General features: G+C 46.3%; 1 protein-coding gene across 1 annotated transcript in view; it reads right to left on the reverse strand.

The window, feature by feature from the left end:
- Positions 1 to 11,251, reverse strand: part of ZC3H7A (zinc finger CCCH-type containing 7A) — a 45,707-nt gene extending 34,456 nt beyond the window's left edge. Inside the window, exon 1 of the mRNA XM_017539994.2 lies at positions 11,229 to 11,251. The gene's annotated coding sequence lies outside the window, so the exon portion shown is untranslated. The remainder of the gene's footprint in view (positions 1 to 11,228) is intronic.
- Between the last annotated feature and the right edge of the window lie 363 nt (positions 11,252 to 11,614).

The following is an 11,614-nucleotide window of genomic DNA, read 5'->3' on the forward strand; positions in this document are numbered from 1 at the left end:
AAAAAAAAAAAAAAAAGATGAGGCACAGAAGTGTCCATGATAGGAGACTGCTTTGTTTTGTTTTGTTTTGAAGTGGCAGGCAGGTATATATATTCACATATGCTCAAATAGACATAAAATAGCTCCAGATGGAATCATGGGAGACTGCAGCAGTAACAGAAGACTGAGGGCTGGAATGGGGTAGGACAATGCTTTTCAATCTACACGTTCAAAACTTTTGTTTTATTTGGAGCCACATATATGAATTACCTCTGTACAAAAATTAAACAAATTTTTAAAGTTTATGTATCCTCTGAGCCTTCTCTTGGAAAGATAACTAAACGGGGCAGTTTACTTGGTTCAAACTTTAGAGCTCAGAGGAACTCAGAGTGGCATTCAGGGAGCCAGAGCAGTCAGGCCAGAGGGAGGGAACAAAAACAAAAAATGCCTGAAGCCAGGACGATGGCCACAGTATTCAGTGAATGATGGACCTTTCTCTCAGCCTCTGTCTAGCCAAGATAGGGAATTAGTTGAGGTTGACTCAAAAAGTTAATCTGCTAGCTAAAAATGGACGCCTGGGTAATGATAATCCACCAAGTTTATAGCCTTAGAGGTATTTCCCCAGAAAGTGTCAGAGAATCTTGAACCCTTAATCTTGCACATAAAAGGTGTGTGGCAAAGAGCTGACACCACAAGTAAGTAATTAAAAGGAAATGGATGTAGGCGTTTTTAATGCACAAAATACGCCCTTTTATATGTTTAAAGATCTAGGATCATATCAGGCAATATTTAAAAATAATATGACAGAGTATTTCATGTTCAGCAGTTTTTAAAGTTTCCCCCAAAACTTGTATTTTAGAAGTTCTCAAACACACAGTAAAGTTAAAAAAAAATTTACAGTGAATATCATAGGCCCAAACCTACAATTAATATTTTGTGAGATCACTTCTGCCCATCTTTACCTGCTCATGCTTCTGTTCAACCATCAGACCACCTTACTGTTTTAATAAATTTCAAAGTGAGCTGCAGACAGCTAAACATCTCAGCACACACATCATTAGATATCAATATTTGTTTACAGTTTTGTTTTTTAAGGTAAAATGCACAAATCTTAATGTGAGTTTTGACAAACTCACGTGACCCAGAGCCCTATCAGGATATAGACCAGCACTTTGGAAGGCCAAGGCAGGAGGATCACTTGAGCCCAGGACTTAGACCAGCCTAAGCAAGATGGAGAGACCCCATCTCTACAGAAATAAAATAATCCAGGGTGGTGGTATGTGCCTGTGGTCCTAGCTACTCAAGAGGCTAAGGCAAGAGGATTGATTAAGCCCAGAAGATGGAGGCTTTGGTGAGGTGCTGATCACGCCACTACACTCTAAACTAGGCAACAGAACGAGATCTCGTCTCTTAAAAAAGAAAAGATACAGACCATTAACTGTCACTCCAGAAAGTTCCCTCATGCCCCTTCACCAAACCACTACTCTAATTTTTTTCCTCACCATCGATTAGTTTTACCTGTGAAATAACTTCCGACACACACACACACACACACACACACACACACACGCACACACACCCCACTTTGTGTTTTAGGGGTTTTTTTTTTAGATAAGGTCTTACTCTGTCATCCAGGCTGGAGTAGAGTGGTACCATAACAGCTCATTGCAACATTGAACTTCGGGTGCATGCCACCACACTTGGCTATTTTTTTTTTGTATTTTTAGTAGAGATGGGGTTCTACCATGTTGGCCAGACTGGTCTCAAACTCCTGACCTCAGGCAATCCTCCCACCTTGGCCTCCCAAAATGCTGGGATTATAGGTGTGAGCCACCACGCCCGGCCCAGCTAATTGTTTTAATCCCTGCAGGATTAAAAGCACTGGCATTATAGGTGTGAGCACACGGATTACAGGTATAAGCCCCCTTGTCCAGCCCCGTATCCCTTTTTTTAAATAAAGAAAAAGATGCCGGGCGCGGTGGCTCAAGCCTGTAATCCCAGCACTTTGGGAGGCCGAGGCGGGTGGATCACAAGGTCAAGAGATCAAGACCATCCTGGTCAACACGGTGAAACCCCGTCTCTACTAAAAATACAAAAAATCAGCTGGGCATGGTGGCACGTGCCTGTAATCCCAGCTACTCAGGAGGCTGAGGCAGGAGAATTGCCTGAACCCAGGAGGCGGAGGTTGCAGTGAGCTGAGATCGCGCCATTGCACTCCAGCCTGGGAAACAAGAGTGAAACTCCGTCTCAAAAAAAAAAAGAAAAAAAAAGAAAAAGATGTTTAAAAATATACCGTCTTATTTTTGGATCCTGTTAAAATCTGCCCTCAATTTTAAAGTAAGAAAGAATTTTACAAAGTAAACCCAGCAGTCTCTTCTCTTACTCAACCTCAGCAGCACCCCTCCTAGGAGCCCCTCCCTTCAACTTCCACCTCACAGCCCTGGCTAGGCGGGTCCCCACCTCACAGGCCACTCTTGACTCCTGCAGACTGAGGCTCCATCTCCACAGACCTCCCACCTTGAGAGCCCTGAAGACTTACTCTTGAGATCTCCCCCAGCCATACTCTCCCCTAGAGGTCCTCCCGCCGTGCCCAGATGTCAAATGCCCTCATCTAGGACCCCATGACAACTCTCCCATCCATCCCCAGGCTGACCCTCGGCCTGTTTAACATTTCCACTTGAATGTCTCACAGACATCCCAAACTGTTTATTTTAACATGACAGTGAAAAGGAATGTCTCCTTCCCACCCTATCGCTCAGCTGCCCATTTGCCCTCCCTGAGGGCCACCAACTATTGTTATCAGTCTCTGAGAAGTCTGACAAAGACATTCTATGGAACAAGTCTGTATCTTGATTGTGAGAATGGTTACATGAATTTATGCATGGGATAAAACTACATAGAACTACACACACACACACACACACACACACACACACACACACACACACACACACGTGGGTGCTGGTTAAAACCCATTGAGGCCCATAGTTTGGTTAACAGTACTATACTAATGTCAATTTCCTGGTTGTGACAGTGTACTGCAGTTATATGTCACCACTGAAGGAAGCGGGGGTGAGGGGTGAAGGGTTCATGGGACTCTATGCACTACTTTTGCAACTTCCTGTGAGTCTATGATTACTTCCAAATAAAAAGTTAAAAGTATTCTGTGCATGTGTTCTTTTTTATTCAAACTGGAGCTACCTGCAAGTTCTGCACCTCCTGTCTTCATGTAGTATGCAATCAGTGTGTTCTTTGTGAGTACACAGTGCGTTCTATGATACGGCTGTACCATAATTTCACCAGGCCTCTGGTAATGCACCTTTTGGTTATTTCCATTCTTTAAAGGTCACCATGTACACAGGGCATTTCATATACATCTAAGCATCCCTTTAAAGAATTTTTATAAGACAGGCTAGCCATGGTGGTTCATGCCTGTAATCCCAGAACTTTGGGAGGCCGAGGAGGGCAGATCGATCACGGTGAAGACCCGTCTCTACTAAAAATACAACAGTTAGCCAAGTGTGGTGGCACATGCCTGTTATCCCAGCTACTCAAGAGGCTGAGGCAGGAGAATCACTTGAACCGGGAGGCAGGGCTGGCAGTGAGCAGAGATCGCACCACTGCACTCTACCTGGGCAACAGAGCAAGACTCCGTTTCAAAAAAAAAAAAAAAAAAAAAATTCTATGGATAAAGGGCATACGTATTTGTTTATTTTGCCAGCTATTGCCACGATATACCAAACGATACTCCCACCAACAATGCACAGGATTCCTGGTTCACTGCTTCACCCAGGCCATTATCAAATGTGTGAATCCTTGTTAACCAGGGAGGTAAGAAACAGTGTGGCAACGTGTGAGGCTGTGTTTGTTTTAGTGTATCATTAGCAAGGCTGAGCATCCAGATTTAAGAATCATCTATACTTCTTTGTCCGTACTTGTTTGCTCATATCCTCTGTTCAGTTTTCTTCCAGGCTGAGATTTACTTACCTATGGAAGCTTTTTATATGTTGAGGAAAACAGTCCTTTCTGATGTTAGTGGCATTTTTTCCAGTTTGATGTCAATTTTCTGACTGGTTATTTTTGACAGCAATGGTTTTTTTTTAAGCGGCTGAATTTATCAGTATTTTATTTTATGGCTTCTGGATTTTGACATACTCAGAAACATTTTCACTACTCTGATATTGCAAAATACTCACTCCTCCTATATTTTCTTCTGGTATGTGTTTCATCGTGAAATATTTTTTAAATCTACACCACCATTTTACTACAAAGAGTGATGCAGGGGCTGAGCGCAGTGGCTCACACCTGTAATCCCAGCACTTTGGGAGGCCAAGGCAGGCAGATTACCTGAGGTCAGGAATTCAAGAGCAGCCTAAGCAACACGATAAAACCCGTCTCTACTAAAAATACAAAAATTAGTTGGCCATGGTGGCACACACCTGTAATCCCAGCTATTCGGGAGGCTGAGGCATGAGAATCACTTGAACCCAAGAGGCGGAGGTTGCAGTGAGCCGAGATCATGCCATTGTACTCCAGCTGGGTAACACAGCAACATTCTGTCTCAAAAATAAATAGATAAATAAAATTTTTAAAAATAAAAACACAAACCAGCCCAGAGTGGTGGCACCTGCTTGTATGTAGTCTCAGCTACTCAGAGGCTAAAGGAAGAAGATTGCTTGAGCCCAGGTGTTCAAGGCTTAGCAGCCTATAATCACACCATTGCACTCCAGCCTGGGCTACAGAGCAAGACTCTGTCTCTAAAATAAGTTTTTGTTTTTTTGAGATGGAGTCTTACACTGTCACCTGGGCTGGACTGCAGTGGCACGATCTTGGCTCACTTCAACCTCCGCCTCCTGGGTTCAAGTGATTCTCCTGCCTCAGCCTCCCAAGTAGCTGGAATTACAAGCAACCGCCACCACACCCAGCTAATTTTTTTGTATTTTTAGTAGAGACATGGTTTTCACTATGTTGGCCAGGCTGGTCTCAAACTCCTGGCCCTGTGATCTGCCCTCCTCAATCTCTCAAAGTGCTAGGATTACAGGCCTGAGCCACAGCACCAGGCCTAAAATAATTTTTAAAATACACACACATACACACACACACACACACACACACACACACACCCCAGTTCTTGCACTCCTGCTTAAGACCCTTCAGTGGCTGCTCAGGATGCTGGAATGAAGCCTTGCCTCTGCACGGTGACCTAGCAGATCCCCCTCCCCGAGCTGTGCAGCCCCTCCCTCCCCCAGCTGCACACAGGAGACTCCGGTCACACTGACCTTTTATGAGCTCCTAGAACAAGTCAGGCATTCCATGCTTCTAAGCCACTGTGTTTGTTGTTCCCTCTGCCCAAAATACACTTCCCGGCTCTCCACAGAGCTGGTTCCTTTTCATTCAGCAGTCGGCTTAAATAACACTGTTAGGGACCTTCCCTTGCCACCCTAAATTGCCGCCACACCCCGTCTCATCCCGCTTATTCACTTCAGCAGGTACCTGGTACTTCTTAGCCTTCATTGTAAGAACAACATCTGGGTCCAGGTCAATAAATACTTGAATGAAAGAATGAAGTAAGCAGCCCAGTGTAAAGAGAATACCTCATACAAAGTTCAGAGGCCGAGGAGTTAGAAGCTGGTAAAACTGTTCACAAGAAGCAAGCATGAAGAAGGAGGGTGCCCAATAGAAAATGGCTCCATGCAAAGAGAGCCGGCTCTGGTGAGACTTGGCCTTCAACCCTTTAGGGGAACAAGGTGGGAAGTGAATTAAAATAGTGGGAATTGGCTGGAGACAGCAATGGAAAAAAACCTGAAACCATAAGCAACTCCTCAAGGTACACAATGACAAGTTTCATTGATCACCTCTTCTCCTAAATAAAAAAAGAATTCCAAGGATGAAGGCACTTGGTGTTTTTGTTTAGTCTTTGAGATAGAGTCTCGCTCTGTGGCCCAGGCTGGAGTGCGGTGGCATAATAATATAGCTCAACGCAGCCTCGACCTCCAGAGCTCAATCCTCCCACCTCAGCCCCCCAAGTAGCTGGGACTACAAGCACATGCCATTACACCTGGCTAATCTTCGTACTTTTTGTAGAGACAGGGTCTCACTATATTGCCCAGGCTGGTCTCAAACTTCTGGGCTCAAGCAATCTGCCCACCTTAGCCTCCCAAAGTATTGAGATTATAGGTGTGACCCATGCCTGGCCCAAGGGAAGACACTTTGAACAGTTCATTTTAAAGCAAGAAACTCAATTAAATAGGAATTTCGTTAAACTAACCGAACTCTTGCAAACTGGAATATCATCTTTCTGGGATCAGTTGATTTAAAATTTGTTACTAATCTTGAAGGTAGGTAAGATCAAAGGGCATCCTGGATCTTCAGAATTCCTTTAGTATTTACTGAGTGCCTGGTAGGTTAAACTCATTATCCCAAAGTCTAGTTACAATGTTGGTACTAGACAAACACATCCACATCCATGAGCTTTTGACCTTACATGATAACTTTAGAAACTAGCTCTCATTAACAGAAGACATCAAGGTAAGGAAAATGTGACTGCAACATACTGAGACAGAAACAGTAGCTGACATGCAGTGCTCTTACTGGGTGTCAGGCACTGCTCTACATGCTTTTTATGTATTAAGTCATTTAATCCCCATGCTAACCTTAAGTGACAGGTACTATAAAGAAACTGAAATGCAGATAAGTGACGCAACCGGCCCAGGATTACAGCTAGGAAGTAACAGGGCTCTACTTCAAAGCCAGACAGCCTGGATCCAAGCCCGAGAGCCTATCCACCTGGCTCTCCTGCACCTTATGTGCCAATGATGTCTGGAGGGGAGTGAGCACCTGTCTAGGGTGGCCCTGGGCTGGGATCTGAAAGACAAATATGGCTCTGATGAACAGGGCACTTTAAAGCCATTCAGAAGAAATGAAAGAAACACAGGCATGTGTGTGCACACATGTACACAAAAAAATATGCTCAACAGACGTCCTGCAACTCAGACAAAGCAGAGGGGTTTCACAGGAATGCAGTGGGCCAGGAGTCAGGGCACCACTCCAGGGAAAATCTTCCAAGGGAATATGCTCCACTCAGAACATAATATGTTTAAATACAAATAATATTAAACAGACTTACAAGATGTGCTAACACAGGACCAAAGCGTCCCAGTGAATGCAGTACAGAGGTTGCCAGGCCCAGCATTTGTACTTATGCCTACATTTCAATTGAAAAATTACAGGCTGGGGGTGGGGAGTTGGGGGGGATGACATGGGGTGAAATGCCAGATATAGGTGAGGGGGAGGAAGGCAGCAAATCACACTGCCACATGTATACCTATGCAACAATCTTGCATGTTCTTCACATGTACCCCAAAACCTAAAATGCAAAAAAAAAAGAAAGAAAGAAAGAAAGAAAGAAAAATTATAGGCTGGGTACAGTGGGTCATGCCTATAATTCCAACACTTTGGGAGCCTGAGGTGGGAGGATCGCTTGAGCTCAGGAGTTTGAGACCAGCGTGGGCAACACAGGGAGACCCCATCTCTACAAAAAGTAAAAAAAAAAAAAAAAAAAGTAACTGTGCACCTGTAGTCCCAGCTACTCAGGAGACTGAGGCAGAAGGACTGCCTGAGCCCAGGAGTTTGAAGTTGCAGTGAACTGTGACTATGCTACTATACTCCAGCCTGGGTGACAGAGCAAGGTCCTGTCTTTAAAAAAAAAAAAAAGACGGGGAGAGAGGGAAGGGAAAATGACAATTTCGAGTTTATATTCAATTCTATGCCCCCACTGAAGTCTCCCTGTGTAATATTAATAGCTTTAAAACAACAACTACAAAGTATCATTATTATCATCCTTGTTTGGCAACAGTGTATTAACTGGCTCTTGCAACACTTACAAAAACACTTGGGGCACAATGCAAGCCTTTTCTTTCTGGCTGCAAACCCAGGTGGTAAAACATTAAAGATTGTTGAAGCTCCCACCAGATACTTTATGAAACAGTTTCTCCCTTTTACCAAAAAGGAAAACTTCATGAGAGTGGGTATGCCAAACAACAGCAGGCCGGTAATGTTACATTTTGGCTGGAGTTCTTCCCTCCACAGAACTATTCACTTTGAAACTGCTGTCAGATTTCAGATTCTGTAAGATACAAAGTCTGTGAAGGGCCTCCCTCCTCTGTTAAAAGCCTCCCTTGGCACCCAACCCCTGCTAGGTTGTTTGCAGAACATCTCATCTTATCTATGACAATGCAACAGGAATATTTCGTGCAAAATCTTCGTGATAAATGATTTGCCTAGGAACACTCATACCACCACGATGTGCCCAAGACCGCCAGCTGATGAAGTCTTCCCAAGTGTGTGCGGACACCTAACCCCAACACACTCTCACCTTCTTACCAAATGTTCCAGATTAATGTTCTACTCCAAATTCAGTCCTTTTCATAAAATACAAAGCTTTCTGCTATTTGTGAAAAGGTAATCTCGTTGCTTTACATAATGAAAATCATCTCATTTAAAATGCCTTTTGTGTATATGTAAATTAAAATGTTATCGCTAGCAGTAATTTTTAAACTTCTAGGTTAATACGCTAATACTTCTCCTTAAAAATCATCTAAAATTTCTTCTTGAGTTCCCAACATCTCATGCTTTAAATAATTTTCATCAGAAATCTGGAGGAAAAATATTTTCACTTAAAAAAAAAAAAGTAACAAAAATACTTCAAGACATTACCCAGAAGACAAAAGTCTGCTCTTGCTGTACCGTCTCTAGAAAGCCCTTCCTAGGGTATCTGTGGCAACAGGATACAGACATCTTTTGTTTCTTTCTTCCTTTACTGAAGTGCTTAAAACTTTCCAACAGTCACTCTCACCCTCCCTAGGGTTCAGAGTTTCTATAATTGATTCTCTTCCACTTATAATGACAATTTAACCCACCCCAACTGGCAGTTTTTAAAATCAGTCAAAATTAAGAATTGTGGAACAATGTGGCTGACAAAACCACCACTGTTATTTGCAGAAACTGACAGAATCTAGGGAATGGGAAGAGGATATTAGTCTGTGTAAAACCCCCACCCCAAAGTCATAGTAATAATGTCCACTTCATTTGGATGGCAGAAAATCAATGGGCTCTTTGCAGAACACACACACACACACACACACACACACACACACACACACACACACAAATATTGATAATATTCAGCCTCAATAACTCATGATCTCATTGTGAGCCAAACCTCATACAACTATTTGTAGCCGCCAGCATACAGCAGATAGGGAACATTTTTCAACAGGGAAAATTCTGTGCATTAACTTGAATTATTCCACAAATTAGGACGAGACCCCATTGTGCTTCAGTTCAATAGTTTGGCTCAGGATGAGAAGAGGCAGTGGATGCTTTGAGAGCCTTAAGGGAAGGAGGCCACATGCCATTACAGAAGCAGGAAAGATAAGCAGATCCGACATGGCTCTCAGACCCCACCCCACTCAGATGCCCCAGCTGAGTGCTGTCCAGCTGAAATATTATACAAATATGAGCCATACTTGTCATTTAACTTATTTATTTAGAGAAGGAGTCTTATTCTGTCGCCCGGGGGGTAGTGCAGTGGTACCATCTCTGCTCACTGCAACCTCTGCCCCGCCCCCCCCTCCCCCCCCATTCAAGCAATTCTCCTGCCTCAGCCTCTCCAGTAGCTGGAATTACAGGCATGCGCCACCACACCCGGCTAACTTTTGCATTTTTACTAGAGACAGGGTTTCACCATGTTGGCCAGGCTGGTCTGGAACTCCTGACCTCAGGTGATCCAGCTGCCTCGGCCTCCCAAAGTGCTGGGATTATGGGCATGAGCCACCCCACCCGGCCCATACATATCATTTTAAATTTCCAAATAGCCACACTTAAAAAAAAAAAGGAAAAATAAAAGCAGTGAGATTAACTGTTGTTTTTTTCTTTGTTTGTTTTGAGACAGCCAGTCTATCACCCAGGCTGGAGCACAATGGCACATCTCCGCTCCCTGAAGCCTAAATCTCCTGGACTCCAGGGATTCTCCCACCTCAGCCTCCCGAGTAGCGAGTAGCAGATTCTCCCACCTTACCCTCCCGAGTAGCTAACTACAGGCATGCACCACCAGGCCAGGTTAATTTTTTTTATTTTTTGTAGAGACAGGGGTCTCACCATGTTGCCCAGGCTGGTCTTGAACTTCTGCACTCAAGCAAACCTCCTGCCTCAGCCTCCCAAAGTTTTGGGATGACAGGCATGAGCCACTGCACCCTGCCGAGATTAATTTTAATGACAGATTATTTTCGTTAATCCAATTTGCCCCAAACATGGCCATCTCAACAAGCATTTGAGTGTAAAAGATTACCAAGGACATCTTTTATGTTCTTTCTCATTCTAAGTATTTAAAATCAGATGTACGTTTCACAGCTGGGACCACAACTCAAACTCCACCCATTTCATGGGCTCCATCGTCCCAAACGGCCGGGGGTCAGTAGCCACGGTCCTGGCCACGGCAGGTTCTTGGTGGTTCAGTACCGAACTTGGGCACCTCCTTTTCATCCCTAGACAGGTGGGGACGGGAAAATACCCAACTCCTGGCAAATCCACCGAGTCCCAACGCAGGCGCGACCTCTGAGACTCCCGCCGGGCCGCAGGCGGCCCCACCCCTGCGCTGCCCAGGCCTCACCGGAAGCCCGGCTAATGGGAACTGACAGGTCTGGGTCCTCCCAGGCGGCGCCCCCTCCTCCACGGACCCCGAGGCCTCGCCCCGCCCGGCCCAGAGCTGCGCCCCGCGCGAAAAAATAAAAAAAGAAAAAGAAAGGGGGGTGAAAAAAAGGGATGAGCTCAAAATTAATGAGCCAAGCCCTCCGCCGGCACCCTCTCCGCCCCCAAACCCAAGACGATGAATCGGGGTCCCCGCGATCACCAGGGCAGGGAGAAATAACAACAACAAAAATTTTTTTAGTGAAATAACGAAAAAGGAGACATTTTGCCGAGGGATGGCAGGAAGAAGTGGGTCACGTTATTCTTGGTGGGGGAAGGGGAAGGCGCACCCACCCGCCCCTCCACGCGCGCCGGCCGGGGCCCCGCTCCCATGAGGGTCCTCTCGGGTCCGCAATCCCCCGATCGCCGCCCCTCCCCCGCCCCGCCGTCCGTTAACGGCCGCGCGCGAGCACGAGGCGGCGGCGGCGGCGCGCGCGCGCGCGCGGACAGGAGCGCGGGGGCGCGCGCTTGCTTCATCCCCGGCGGCGCCCACCTACCCCTACCTGTAGGGACGACGCGCCGGCCGGCGGCGGAAGGCAGGCGGCGGCGGGTGGCGGCGGGCGGGCGGCGGCGGCGGCTGTGGGGCCTGGCTGCTCGCTCGCAGCTTTCCCTCGGTTAGCGGCGGCGGCGGCTCGGCTGTGCTGACGGCGGCGCCCTCTGGCGGCAGGAGGCCGCGCTCGCCGCCCGGGAGACGCCGCCATTGGCTACACCGGCGCTACAGGCTGGGGGCGGTGGCGCCACGTCGGGCCGGGGGCGGGGACCTGGGCGCGCGGTTCAATCCGGAGCCCCGGCGTCGACGCGCGGCCCACCGGGTGAGCCAATGGGAAGACCACGTTGCGCACTGGACGCGCTGGGACTCAAGACGGATTAACCAGTGCCGGGGTTTTCT

Source organism: Cebus imitator, unplaced genomic scaffold (genome assembly GCF_001604975.1).
Source record: "Cebus imitator isolate Cc_AM_T3 unplaced genomic scaffold, Cebus_imitator-1.0 Scaffold122, whole genome shotgun sequence".
Classification (NCBI taxonomy): Eukaryota; Metazoa; Chordata; class Mammalia; order Primates; family Cebidae; genus Cebus; species Cebus imitator.